General features: G+C 38.0%; 1 long non-coding RNA gene across 1 annotated transcript in view; it reads right to left on the minus strand.

Annotated features, from left to right (window-relative positions):
• Positions 1-15,219, minus strand: part of LOC129622454 (uncharacterized) — a 48,534-nt gene that overhangs the window by 24,692 nt on the left and 8,623 nt on the right. The window lies entirely within an intron of this gene.

A 15,219-nucleotide genomic window follows, 5' to 3' on the forward strand; every position in this document is an offset into this window, starting at 1 on the left:
ATTACATATAAACTAGATAAACAACAAGGTCCTACTGACTAGTACAGGGAATTATATTCATAATCTGTGATAAACCATAATGGAAAAGAATATGAAAAATAATGTACATATATGTGTAACCAAATTACCTTGCTGTATAGCAGAAATTAATACATTGTGAGTTAACTGTACTTCAATAACACAAATTTTAAAAAAAAGAATGAAAAGGTGTACAGAAATCCCTGCTCCCTTTAATACCAGTTTGGGAACTCAGTTCCAGTTTGTTTATTGACTTTTGTTTGGTTGGGTTTTTTTTGTTGTTAGGTTTTGTTTTTTTTTTTTTTTTGGTAATAAAGAGCCCTAGGCACTGCCCTCTTCCCAAAGGCAGCAGGAAATAAGAGCACAGTGTTTCCACTTTCTGCACTTAATCATCACACCCAGGCCAACAGCAAAAAATGCTGGTACTGTCACTTGTGATCACAGTCAGCAGTACTGGAGGAAGGAAGATGAGACCCCTGATACTGACCAAACTTGAGACAACAGCTGCTTTACATCTTTACGATGCAGACATAGCTGCAGAGCAGTGCTTGGGAGAGAAAGGCAGTCATGGTCCTTTGGTTCATCTCAGATCCTGTGTTGTCCACGTTGAACCCTTGTCCCTTTCCATTTATCATGCCAGTCTTGACAAAGCTGAATGTTTTTTTCCTCCTGCTTTTACCTCCATAGGAAATGCTGACCTTGTTAAGGCAAGTCCTTCTCACATCTTTTTCTGACATTTAATTTTTTTATTCCAGTTGACAGAGCAAAGTGTTAGGTACAGACTGAATAGATACTCAAATTAGTTGTTCCCAAAATAATTTCTTGCTAATTGGGCAATTATTTTATTTTATATTGATGGGGGAAAGGATAAATGCACTTCAATTATAGGGTGAAAGAAAAATCGTCAAGTCAATTAATACTCTATTTCAATATTCATTTATGAAATAACCAAGGCTGTGTTCCCTGCACCTCTCATTCATACCTACTGGGCAATGGAAAGTAGGAAAAGGGGACTGGTGTTCAGACTCTGTTAAAGATGTATACCTGGGGGCTGGAATGGGGGATCAGTGGTCTTGGAAAGAGCACATTTCCAATGGATGGAATGAGCAAGTCCTGCCAGGTTAATATGCATCTTTCTCTTAGATTTCACACATTATTCTTCTTATTTTTTTTTTGCTTCTGATTTCTAGGATTTTAATAATAATTTCATACTGTTAAAATACTAGTTTTCCTGTTGTTACATAATTTGTTGTTCACAAATTATGTGGCATAAAACAATACTAATTTATCTTACATTTCTACAGGTTAGAAGTCTTAAATGGGTCTCATGAGCTAAAATCAAGGTGTTTGCAAAGTTATATTCCTTCTGGAGGTTCTAAGGCAAAATCTGTGTCCTTGCTTGAAAAGAGAAAGCTACCTACATTGCTCTGATTGTGACCCTTCCTCTGTCTTTAAACCATCACTCCAACCTCTGTTTCCATCATCAAATCTTTTCCATGACTCAAACCTCCTGTACTTCCTCTTAAAAAGACTCATGATTCTACTGAGCCCATTCAGATAATCCAGGGTAATCTTCCCATCTCAAGATCCTGAACCATATCAGATCTACAAATCCCTTTTCCATTTAAGGTGACATACATTTTGGGGAATAGGACAAGGAGCATCTTTGGGGAACCATTATTTTGCTTGCCACAGTGGTTGCTGATCTTTGCTCAGGTTGTTGGCTCATGTCTATTGAGTCGATGATGCCATCCAACCATCTCATTGTCTGTCTCCCCCTAGTCCTACTGCCCTCAATTTTTCCCAGTATCAGAGTCTTTTCCAATGAGTTGCCTTTTTGCATCACATGGCCAAAGTACTTTCTTTCAATTTCGCCAAGAAATCGATCACCTGTTTCAAAGGCTGATGTTCTCTCCACACTTTCTTTCCTCTGCTCAGCTATGTATCACTGGAAACTATACTTTCAAGTTATCACGTTCTTCCAGTTTCAGGTAAGTTTAATTATGAAATGGGAGGCAATGATGCAAGATTAAATAGCTTGGGAGAGGGAGAAGCCAGGGTACTTCACATCCTCTGTTTACTGTAATGTGTCTGGTGTTGGCTGCACAGCCTTTTTCTTCAGCCCCTGTACAGTCTCCATCTTTTACCAGGTGATCCTGTCCTGTTGTTCCTCTTGTTCTAGGATGAACAGCAACTTTTTGACAATGACAATGTCTGAGTTTTATCACATCCCCAATGTGGTTTCTAAGCTCTCTTATACCTATAGTAACTTTGAGTTAAATTCTATTTTTCAGAAGTACAAAGATTTCATATTTATGTTATATATATTTGTATATAGCCCCTCCAGCATCGGGCCCATACCCGGCCGTCGCCGGCAGTCGGAGAACCCACGCGGTTTTATCCGGTAAAGCGAATGATTAGAGGTCTTGGGGCCGAACCTCCCTCTTCGACCTCTCACCCACCACCCTCCATACCACCCATCTGTTTTATGAAAGGAACTCTGATATGTATGCCAACCTAGGATAAGCTGAAGTTGGTGAATTTATCCATGAATTAATTAGATCTGAGATGGTGGCCACAGTAATTCTGCCCCCAAAGCTGGGAAACACAACCTGCCACTTAAATAAGAAGCAGATGGCAAAGCTTAGACATCATTGTTTTTATTTGTTTAAACTTTTTATTTTCTATTGGAATATAGCTGATTAGAGCTTCCCAGTGGCTCAGAGGTACAGAATCTGCCTGCAATGAAGGAGCCACAGGAGACACAGGTTTTATCCCTGGGTCTGGAAGATCTCCTGGGTTTGGAAGATCCCCTCCAGTATTCTTGCCCTGAGAATCCCATGGACAGAGGAACCTGGTGGGCTACAGTCCATAGGGTCACAAAGAGTTGGACACGATTGAAGCAACTTAGCATGCATTCATGCATAGCTGATTAACGAATAACACTGTGATATTTTCAGGTGAACAGCAAAGGGACCCAAGCATACATATACATATATCCATTCTCCCCCAAACTCTCCTCCCATCCAAGCTGCCATATAACATTGAGCAGAGTTCCTTCTCCGGTACAGTAAGTCCTGGCTGGCTAGCAATTTTAAATATAACTGGATGTACATGTCCATACCCGGCAACCATAAGTTCATTCTTTATGTCTGTGAGTCTGTTTTGGAAGTAAGTTCATTTGCATTCTTTTTAGATTCCACATATAAGGGGTGTCCTATGGTATTTCTCTGTCTAACTTACTTCACTCAGTATGATAATCTCTAGGTCCATCCATGTTGCTGCAAATGGCATTATTTCATTATTTTAAATGGCTGAGTGATATTCCATTGTGTTAGTTGCTCAGTTGTGTCCAATTCTTTGCGACTCCATGGACTGTAACCCACCAGACTCCTCTGTCCATGGAATTCTATAGTCAAGAAAACTGGAGTGGGTTGCCATTCCCTTTTCCAGGGTATCTTCCCAACCCAGGGACAGAACCTGGGTCTCCTACAATGCAGCCAATTCTTTACCATCTGAGCCACCAGAAGGAAGTGTAGAGCTGGCTTACAACTAAATATGAAAAAATTAAGCTCATGGCATACAGCCTCATAATTCATGGCAAACATAGGGGAAAGGGGTGGAAGTGGTGACAGATTTCCTCTTCTTGGGCCTAAAATCCCTGTGAATGGTGACTGCATCCATGAACTCAGAAGATGTTTGTCTCTTGGCAGGAAAACTTCAAACCTAGACATTGTTTTGAAAAGCAGAGACATTACTATGCTGACAAATATCTGTATAGTCAAGGCTATGGTCTTACCAGCAGTTATATATGGTCGTGAGAGCTGGACTTAATGAAGTTAGGGTCCTGAAGAATTGATACTTTTCAACTGTGGGCTGGAGAAGACTCCTGAGAGTCTCTTGGACAGAAAGGAGATCAAACCAGTCAATTTCAAGGGAAATCAACCCTTTTGGAAGGACTGATGCTGAAACTGAGACTCCAGTATTTTGGTCACCTGATACAAACAGCTGACTTTTTGGAAAAGTCCCTGACACTGGGAAAGATTGACAGCAGAAGGAGAAGAGGGCATCAGAGGATGAGATGGCTAGATGGCATCACTGATCCAGTGGACATGAACTTGGGCAAACTTCAGGAAATGGTGAGGGACAGAGATGCCTGGAGTGCTGCAGTACATGGGGTCACAAAGAGCTGGACACGACTGTGCAACTGAACACCACCAATATTCCATTGTATATATCCATCTTCTTTATCCATTCCTCTGTTGATGGACATTTAGGTTGCTTCCATGTATTGACAATTGTAGTTGTGCACTTGACTCTTCCTTACATAGCTCTACAATGATGCTTATAAACAACCCATGAAGTTAACATGTTAACTGATGCTACATTGTCTGAATTCTGCAAAGTGACCCTGAATATTAAAGCTAGTTTGGCAGTAATGTTGAAATGAGAGCACTTCATTCATTCACAATTAGGAAGTTTCCTTGTTCTTGTTCCTGAGATCTATATGGTTCCATCTACTGTCTCAATCATAAAAGAAATAGGGATTATTTTAAATTTTCAAAAAGGTCCACTTGGAATCTAAAAGCATCTTCTCCATTAGAGTTAATGACAAGGTCCTCCAAGTCAAGCCAAAATAGCCACTAATGTACATGATTAATGTCTCAACCTGGAGAGACATTTCTAAAGTAATTATGACTTCCTGGCTCGATCATCCTCTCTTCCAGAACCCAAACTTCAAAGATAAAGCCTTGAAATGAGATATTTTGTAAAGCTAGACCTCAAGAATAATGGCATCATCTAATTAATGGATCTTGCTTCAGCCAAACAGTCAAATGTGGCACATGCTAGGATTAGGCATACTGAATTGTCCATGGCCCCTTTCACATTGCCAGCATATTTAAGGACCATGGTGGAAACATAACCTCTGTTTCTGAAAGTACCAACAAAAGATGGCATTCTTTCCCTGCTGCTGCTGCTGCTGCTAAGTCGCTTCAGTCGTGTCTGACTCTGTGCGACCCCATAGATGGCAGCCCACCAGGCTCCGCCGTCCCTGGGATTCTCCTAGGAAGTTGTAAACCTGCCTAAAATTATTATTTGCCAAATGGATTCTGGCAGGTAGCCTAAATATCTTTTGTCAAAATAGTAAAGCCTTCAGTGAATGTAATAAATACATTATAAGTAAGAAATTTCAAAGATAGAGAAAATCTCATATCACTTCCAGGTTCTTAGATACAAACAAGGAGGAGGAGGAGATGGAAACAGAGGTGGAGGAGGAAGAAAAGTAAAACACATAAACAAAATCAGTCACTCAGTTGGTATTCATACAATTGTTTTGCCTTCCTCCCTGGCCCTCATGGCTTATAAACAATAATTATAGTAGAATTTTTTCTCTCTCTTGCTGAAGGACCACATTTTGCATTTAATATTGAGAAATCATTTAAATGATTTTTATATTAAAAATTAACAAACCAGAAAACAAAATATTTGCTCTATTTGAAGAACTTGATTATTAATAACAGTGGGAAAAAAGTGATTATAAAGATTTTCTTTGAACACTTGCATGTTATAGATGAGGAAACTAGCCCCTGCAAGGTGCCCTGATTGGCTCAGGGTTACCTAATACACGTGGCAAAGCTTGAGCAAGGCTGGGACTCACATTGGAGTTATCTAAGTCTTCTTGCTTTAGTCTTTTCACTGTACAAAGGTATACAGTACAATTCAGTATAAAGAGTTCAACTTTCATATAAGAAAACTAGAGAAATTTTGTTGCTGTTTTCTGAGATAAAACAGACAAACTGGATGGATTTGAGAGGCACAAAAGTAAATCAAGCTGCCTGTGAATTTGTGACAGATGGGCTTTATTTCTTTTAGCCAAAGTTATGAATCCCTCAACTTAACTTCACACTTGGGCAATTACTCAAGAGCATCACAATACTGAACACAATAATGTTAAGGAAGCTTGAGCAAAGAATATTGCCTGTGTTGATTTAGAGAGGAACTGTACAATTGAAGATGAAGGAAAAGAATGGCTCCAGTGGTACGTTGATGTCCCAAGACACAATCCTTCTCAGCCAGGAATTTCCAAGACCTGACTCAAGGGCTTTCCTGGTGGTCCAGTGGTTAAGAATCTGCCTTTTAATGCAAGGGACACCAGTTTGATCCCTGGTCTGGGAAGATCCCACATGCCTCAAAGCAAGTAAGCCTGTTCGCTGCAACTACTGAGTCCACACTCTAGAGCCCATCTGCTGCAACTACTGAAGCCCCACACCTATAGTCCATGCTTTACAACAAGAGAAGCCGCCACAATGAAAAGCTCATGCACCTCAGCAAAGAATAGCCCACATTCACTGCAGCCAGAGAAAGCCCTCTTGCAGCAATAAAGACCCACTACAGCCAAAAAATAAAATACATAAATAAATCTTAAAAAAAAAAAAAAATCTGACTCAAGCATGTAGAAACAGGAAAAAATGTTGATCTTATATTTAAGAAAAAGAAGTAGAGAGCTACTGTATATCTAGCACATAGTGTGCTGGTACTTGGTCATTCGGTTGTGTCCAACTCTTTTCCGACCCCTGGACTGCATGGCTCCTCTCTCCATGGGATTCTCCAGGCAGAAATACTGGAGTGGGTTGCCATTTCCTCCTCCAGGGGATCTTCCTGACCCAGGGATCGAACCTGTGTTTCCTCCATTTCCTACATCGGCAGGCGTATTATTTACCACTGAGCCACTCCAGGTACTTAAAAATTATTTGTTGATTTAATTTACAAAATAGTTTGATAATCTTATGATACTTTATTAGAATTTTTATTGCTATTAAAATCATTTTATTTCATTGGTCTATGATTTTTAAATTTCTATCATTTGCACTAAATAAAGCATTTTAATTATAGAAAAACTGTAAAAATATAACTAAAGAAAATGACTCATAAGTCTCCTATTGAAAGATAACCATTAACATTTTGTTACATATCCTGTCTATGTCCTATTCTCTTTAGATACAAAGCTATTTTTTAGATAGTTTTATATGCATGTTATACTTTAAGTTCTCACAGGAAATCATTTAAAGAAACAGGGCAAATTATTTCTCATTGTTTCTCCTAAAAAAAAAAAAATCCTAATTATTCTTTTTTTTTTTTTTTTTTAAATTTTATTTTATTTTTAAACTTTACATAACTGTATTAGATTTGCCAAATATCAAAATGAATCCGCCACAGGTATACATGTGTTCCCCATCCTGAACCCTCCTCCCTCCTCCCTCCCCATTCCATCCCTCTGGAAGCTTCTGCACATCAAAGGAAACTATTAGCAAGGTGAAAAGACAGCCTTCAGAATGGGAGAAGATAATAGCAAATGAAGCAACTGACAAACAACTAATCTCGAGAATATACAAGCAACTCCTACAGCTCAACTCCAGAAAAATAAATGACCCAATCAAAAAATGGGCCAAAGAACTAAATAGACATTTCTCCAAAGAAGACATACAGATGGCTAACAAACACATGAAAAGATGCTCAACATCACTCATTATCAGAGAAATGCAAATCAAAACCACTATGAGGTACCATTTCACACCAGTCAGAATGGCTGCGATCCAAAAGTCTACAACTAATTATTCTTATTAGTCTAGTTATTTAGAAATGTTTGTAATATTTTTCCAATTTCCAAAATATTGACATCAAAGTATAGTTGAGAAATGCACTGAATTTATAAATTAATTTGAAGGATATGTGAATTTTTGTAATATGGAACCATTCCTTGATGGAATGTGTTAGAAAGCAAAAGATATAGTTGTTATTTGGTCCACATTTTTAAACATTTTCATATAAGGAAAAGATATTATAGCTGGCATGTATTTGTCATTAATATACTGATTTATATATGTATGCTTTATAATTATATATATATATATACGTAATTTTTTTGCTTCCAAACTTGTTTGTGTAATGTCCAAGAATTCCTACTGATTGAGCAGATTTTGACAGATCAACAGAAGAATGTGTCCCACCCACAGAGCATATGCCATGATAACATTCCACTTAATACTTGTCTGTTTTTGCCACCATGTTGATTAAGAAGCATCATATTGCTCATTAAGGAGATATGCTAGCTTTTAAGTTACCCAAAATTCCTATTGCTACAAAAGTGATGAGAGGTACAATAATTTCTAGCTTTTTATTCTATGATGTTTAATAATGCAGGCTTCTCCAGTGGTTCAGGGGTAAAGAATCAGCCTGCAGTACAGGAGCCACAGGAGATCTGGGTTCAATCCCTGGGTCAGGAAAATCCCCTGGATCTTGGTATGGTAACCCACTCCAGTATTTTTGCCTGGAGAATTCCATGGACAGAGGAGCCTGGTGCGCCACAGTCCATAGCATTGTAAAGAGCTGGACTTGAGTGAAGTGACTTAGCATGCATGCACACGTTTAATAATGTGTCTATTGGACAAGTAATGTAAACAATTAGAAGATTACCTTTAGTTACTCAGTGGTGAAAGAAAGAGGAAACAGCATCAAAGTTATCAATATGATAATAGGAAAACTATGAATATGTGTACCTTGATCCATGGGGATGTTAATCCCATACCCATGCTTCCATTGCAACAGCATGCTCACTCTACATCTGCCCCTTACTTGGATCAGTGCCTGGTGGCTAAAGAATGAGTCCAAATTAATCATTTTATTGATTCCTTTCCTTCAAATCATGTATTTACCCCTACTTTTATATGCTTTGGAAAGCAAAACAACCCATAACTACTTGTATATACAACTAAACAGAAGAAATTTATTATTCTTAACCCCTCTAAAATGTGCTTTTTCCCAAAAAGTATGTGCTGGGGCTTGTAGGATCTTAGTTCCCCAACCAGGAATCAAACCTGGGTGCTAGGCAGTGAAAGAGCACAGAGTTGTAACTGCTGGTTACTGGACTGCCAAAAAAAATTTTTTTTTCCCCCCAAGAATGTGATGTCTTCTGATGATCCACACTCTTCCTTCCATTTGTCATTTTGTTGCAGATAAATCTTGCTTCTGATCCAGAATGTACACAAATCTATGTTATTTCTAAACTGGTTCTATGATAAGGACCAAATAAACAGTCCTTGGAGCTCTAGTCTTCGGCTTTGATGATTTTAACAGTTGTTTTGTTTGGGTCATCTAGTAAATCTAGAAAATGTCACCTGAAAAGAAAGAAATCTAACTTCTTGTTTTCAACTAAGTAGAAGAATTCCTTCTCTGTTGTTGTTCACTCACTCAGTCATCTTGGACTCTGCAACCCCATGGACTGCAGCATGCCAGGCTTCCCTGTCCTTCACCATCTCTTGGAGTTTGCTCAAACTCATGTCTATGAAATTAGTGATTACTCTTCTAATTACTTGAAAACAAGAAAAATGAGGTCAGCTCTGCTACTGATCAATTTCCAGCTTCAGGAAAAATCTAGACCTGGTTGCTGCCTTTTAAACAACAGATACCCAAAGCAAGCATTTCCATCTAAAGTTAAGATCATCAAAGGACATAGAAATTTCAGGGTGAAAATACGTCTTGTTTTTCCTTGCTCAGTTATTTGAGCAAGATTTTTTTGGCAGGGTTCCAATTAGGTCATATTTCTAAATATAAAAGCAGGATGGAAGTAGGGAGAGAAGCCTTTTTTCCTTCCATTTTCAATAAGGACTCTCCTAAATATATCTCTGCTCATGTACTCATTTCACCATTGGGGAGGGAGGTGTGGGTGGAGGATATTTCTGATTGGTAAAATTGGTCAATACGATTTGGCATCCTAACGGCAATTCAGCTCTTCTTACTGGGAGGAGTTAACTTCAGAAAGGGAATGTTTTTGTCTGCTTCTCCAGGGCCAATCTCATCTATGGACTTTGGGTACCTCTGTTTCCTTTGATAAATCTGTCTGATTCTGGGGTTCAAATAAATGGCCCATTTGTCTTTTGCATCAAGATATTTCATCCTTCACCTTTCTAAAGAGTAAAACTGATCTTTAATATCTTAGCTCTTTCACTCTTTGCTCTTCTTCTCAACATGTTCAGAATACTTCTGATTGAAAGGAAAATGAAAAAAAAATCTAGACTTTTTCTGAACTTCAACAATGGATGTGCCATACTAGTTAAAGTTATAAAATTAATATCAAGGAATTCTATTTGGGCATTGTCTTATACATTTGACTCAACAAGCATGTATAGACCAAGCATGGGAAATAGATGCTGCTAAGAGCTAAATCCACAGACTATGTTCCCTTCTGGTGCATATTATCTCATTTCCCAACATCTCAACAGTTAGGTATTTTCTTTGATACCCTCCATAAGGCATGACTCCTATAGGGGAAAAAAATTTAGATAACTCATTTTCTAACTAGTTTATCTGTCAGCTAATGACAAGATCTACCCTGGAGCATGTCAGGAAACTGTAAAACCATTGCTAAATATTAGAGTTTAGCTCTAATTTGAGATAAGCAGTTTACATTAATCATTATTTTATTTAGAATTTGTTTCACTTCCTCTATTCTAATTCAAAATCAATTAAGATTAAATAAAGCTTTAAAATCTAATAGCAATCCTCAAACATGTTCTGTTTTTAGGGATTCACATTTTTACAAGTCATATTTTTGATATAATCAACTGTCTCTCAATTGTCTGTTTTGTTTTTAATTATTTTAGTTTATGCTTTACATGAATTTTTCAGAATTGGTCCTTTTATTAAAGACATGCCTTTCTCTATAAGTGAGTTTCTACCCATACAAAATCATCTATAAGTATTTGGTCAGTAATGTTAAAAATGAAATGATGAAAGCAGAATCTAGGTTAAAAGTAAACTCTAAATAATTCAAGAAATTATTATAGAAACAGTAACTCCTATTATGAGAAGAATTTTAAGTACAAATATTCACAGGCTCAGCAGTAAAGAGTCTGCCTGCAATGCGGGACACTTGGGTTCCATCTCTGGATCAGGGAGATTCCCTGGAGTAGCCAGATACTGGCTACGCATCCCAGTATTTTTGCCTGGAGAATTCTATGGAAAGAGTAGCCTGGTGGGCTATAGTCCATGGGGTCACGAAGAGTTGGACAGGACTGAGTAACTAACGCTTTCACTTTCGCTTTCTCCTATCCAATAGGCTTGAAACTAAACTACAATTTGTAAAAATTTCATGTGAAAGCCAAATAAAGCTTATATTTAAAAAAAATGTTAATAAAAATTTCATTACTTGACATACTATCTTCTTGAATATAAAGACTTGATAGTCCAGAAGTGTCAGTCTCTAAGTCATTCTTAAAATGTACGTAATCCAAACAAAACCACTAATACTTTTTGGAAACTGGAAAAGTAACCCTGAAGTTCATATGAAAGTAAATAAATATAACTTAGAAAATTAATGTATCAAAATATAATCAGATCTAAAATAATTAAAGCAATGTAATCCTGGTACTAATCAATGCAACTAGAAAATCTGGAAGCAATGTCCCCAAGTATGCTGGATTTTAGTGAAAGATAATATGGATAATAATATGGATGATTTGGTAGTTATCTGGAAAAAAATGGATTCTTACTTCACATCTAAAACCCAAATAAAATCTAGATAAACCTTAGAGTTTAATGAATAACAACAACAAAAAAATACAAAACAATAATAAAAAACAAAGAATATGCATATATAACATAGCAAATAAAGCATAAATAAAATATGTTTAACCTCTTAAAATCTATGATGAGATTTTTTTCACTTATTATATTGACAAAGTTCAAAATGCTTAACATTCATGAGAAGGAGAGGGAAAAAAACACACTCACAAAATGAAGATAAAAATAAAATGCACTCAGAAAAAAATGTTTCCATACCTTTGCCATGAGTTAAAGTGAAAACAAAATCCACTCATGTTATTTTCTTTAGCAACAACAATATAATGATTTATAGCCCAGTCCCCATCACTTCAGGACAGCACAGGAGTAGAAAAGAGTCAGTACAAGCGAACTTAATCCAAGGTAGCAAGCCCCATCTGCCCGCAGAGACCTATGTTCAGAGCTAAACTTAACATGTAAAATGTCAAGCCCAGAAAGAAATCCAACCCAAGCCTCAGATTTCAAGCTTCCTAATTACAGCCTTCTACCCCAAACCAGACCAAACTCCAACCTCTCAGTCACCTCAGATCTCTGTTTTTATGAGTGGGATTCAACAATATATTGGTATTAATATGCACATATTATTTGATCTATAACTCCTTGTCTTATAATAGGTCAACTATGTCATGTGGAGAAAGAATATATATAATCAACATTTGAATCAGCTTATTCATCATGATCTGTCTCATAATATCAAAAGACAATATATGCTAAAGGTTGGACTCGGTGACATTTTTATGGTATGACTAAGTTCTATAAACCCAAATTGCTAAAGAATAAATGAATGCATTATATTTGTGAAAAGCACATAAGTTATAATTTGCTTTAATATTTTCAACATTTACCTTGGTGGAGAAGCAGGGTGTTTCTTTAGATCATGTGATAGTTGTCAGAGAGAGGGAAATTTCCTCTTCTATCTGTATTGAGTTTTTGTGCAGGTACTAAACATGAAAATGACTCAAGACAGATTAACAGGGGAAAAAGAAACAAATTTTAAGTTTTGCACGTGGAGATCGATCGCATAAAGCTTAGGACCTAAGAAGTGGCCAAAGCAGGCAGCATTTATACATTTTAGACAAACAGTAAGTTTGTAAGTAATTGACAGGACAAAGAAACTTAGTCTTTGACTTTTTATTATTTATGTATTTATTTTATTTTTGGCTGTGCTAGGTCTTCCTTGCTGTGCGTGGGCTTTCTCTAGTTGCGGCGAGTGGAGAGGGAGTGGGCAGGCTTCTCACTGTTGTGGCTTCTCTTGTTGTGGGGCATGGAGTCTAGAGTGTGGGCTTGGCAGTTGTGGTGCATGGGCTTAGTTGCCCCACAGGGATCAAACCTGTGTCCCCTGAAATGGCAGGCAGATACTTAACCACTGGACCAACAGGGAATTCCAAAAACTTAGGTTTGAGGTACCCAGTTAGTGAAGAATCTAAACAGAGTTTAAGTGAGGTAGTAAATTAAATAACAAGGTTAGTTTATACCAACTTCTCATCCCCCAAGTTCCTTCTTTCTGGCAAAAAAATGTGTTCTTCTACCTTCAAAAGCTGACAGAGCACCTTTTACATCAGACTCTTATCCCTGCTTTTAAGAAGACAGAGAGAAGTGTCAACGTGTTCCTCTTGCATTCACTCTTTCTTATCAGTATGCCATTGAGGGACATTTGGGGACACCTTGCCTTGGAATGCAACAAAATTAAGATACTTAGGCCTCGCTGACTCTTCTCAAATTAGGTTTTACCTCACAGACTGCTATTTTGCGAGAAGTCATTAGTACCTATCCCCATGATCTGAAGAAAGTTAGTTTCTGTTTAATTGCGTGTTATGCAAAGGTGAATGCATTGAGTTATTTACATGTTGTTGTCGCTCAGTTGCTCAGTCGTGTCTGACTCTTTGGGACCCCATGGACTGCAGCACACAGGTTTCCCTGTCCTTCACCATCTCCTGGAGCTTTCTCAAACTCATGTCCATTGAGTCAGTGATGCCATCCAAACATCTCATCCTCTGTTGTCCCCTTCTCCTCCTGCCTTCAATCTTTCCCAGCATCAGGGTCTTTTCTAATGAATTGGCTCTTCAAATCTGGTGACCAAAGTATTGGAGCTTAATATTCAGGGTTGATTTCTTTAGGATCCATTGGTTTGATCTCCTTGCAGTCCAAGGGATTCTCAAGAGTCTTCTCCAACACCACAGTTCAAAAGCATCAATTTACATGTTGGGAAATCTTTATTTTTCTATTTTCCAGAATGTATCCTATAGAACTTTAATCCTTCAGAATACTTCAAGAAAGAAGTGCATCTAAGTAAAATAAAATATGATATCTATTGCATAAATCTTGATTGGACACATTCACCTTACCTTAACTGGAAGTTTAATTGGACACATTTACATATTACAGAGGACTTCCCAAAAGGCTTGGTGGGTAAAGAATCCACCTGGGATGCAGGAGATGTGGGTTTGATCCCCAGGTTGGGACGACCTCCTGGAGGAGAGCATGGCAACCCACTTCAGTATCCTTGCCTGGAGAATTCCATGGACAGAGGCACCTGGCAGACTGCAATCCATAGAGTCGCAAAGAATTGGACAAGACTGAAGCAACTGAGGAAGCATGCTTACACACATTAAAGGCTTTGAGAAGTTCTATAATAAAGAATCAAATGCAATGATGTCTAATTTAGTCCTGTCTAAAGTTATCTGGTGGGGCTTCCCTGGTGGTCCCATGATTAAGAATCTGCCTGCCAATACAGGAGACATGGGGTTGATCCCTGATAGGAGATGATACCACTTGCCACAAAGTAACTAAGCCCATATGCCACAAGCATCGAGCCTGTGTTCTGGAGCTTGTGAGCTGCAGCTACTCAAGCCTGAGAGCCTAGAGCTTGTGTTCCCCAGCAAGAGAAGCCACCACAATGATAATCCCATGCACTAAAACTAGAGAGTAGCCCCCACTCATGGCAACTAGAGAAAGCTTATACAGCAACAAAAACTCACCGTAGTCAAAAATAAATAATTGAGTAAAATTATAAAGTTATCTGTTGTCAGAACCTTCTGTTTCTTGGTGAAATTTAATAATCTATGCCAGATACTCTGGAAAACCTGGTTAGTCCATCAGATTTGACCTCAGAGTCCTGAGGGAATAATAAGTGAGATGAAGAATGTGGATTCAGAAGAAACAGAGAAGAAGAGGGGAATCAGAGGGAGAAATATATGGAGTCAATAACTTTTGGGTGGTGATGGGATCAGGACAAGAGGACCCAGAGCATGAAAAGGATAAACCATGGGATATTCAGAGAGGTGAGACAAAGTGCAAAGGAAAAAGAAAAGCTAATTTTTAACTTCATAATTTTCTACTTATTTAGTTTAATACTTTAAAACTGATGGGGACAACCACTACATCAGAACAGTAGACACAATACTTTTGGGTAATCAAAAGGTCTCCACCCTGCTCTGTGAGAGCTTCTGTCAACCCTCCCACATCACTGCAGAGGTGTTAATCAGGTGCTGAATTTGGGATTGCATGGCACTTGTTTGGTCCCATTCCAGCTGTGGCTGAGGTACTCTATTCTTTTTATCTACTTCTTAAGGATTACTTAAT

This window comes from Bubalus kerabau, chromosome 11 (genome assembly GCF_029407905.1).
Source record: "Bubalus kerabau isolate K-KA32 ecotype Philippines breed swamp buffalo chromosome 11, PCC_UOA_SB_1v2, whole genome shotgun sequence".
Classification (NCBI taxonomy): Eukaryota; Metazoa; Chordata; class Mammalia; order Artiodactyla; family Bovidae; genus Bubalus; species Bubalus kerabau.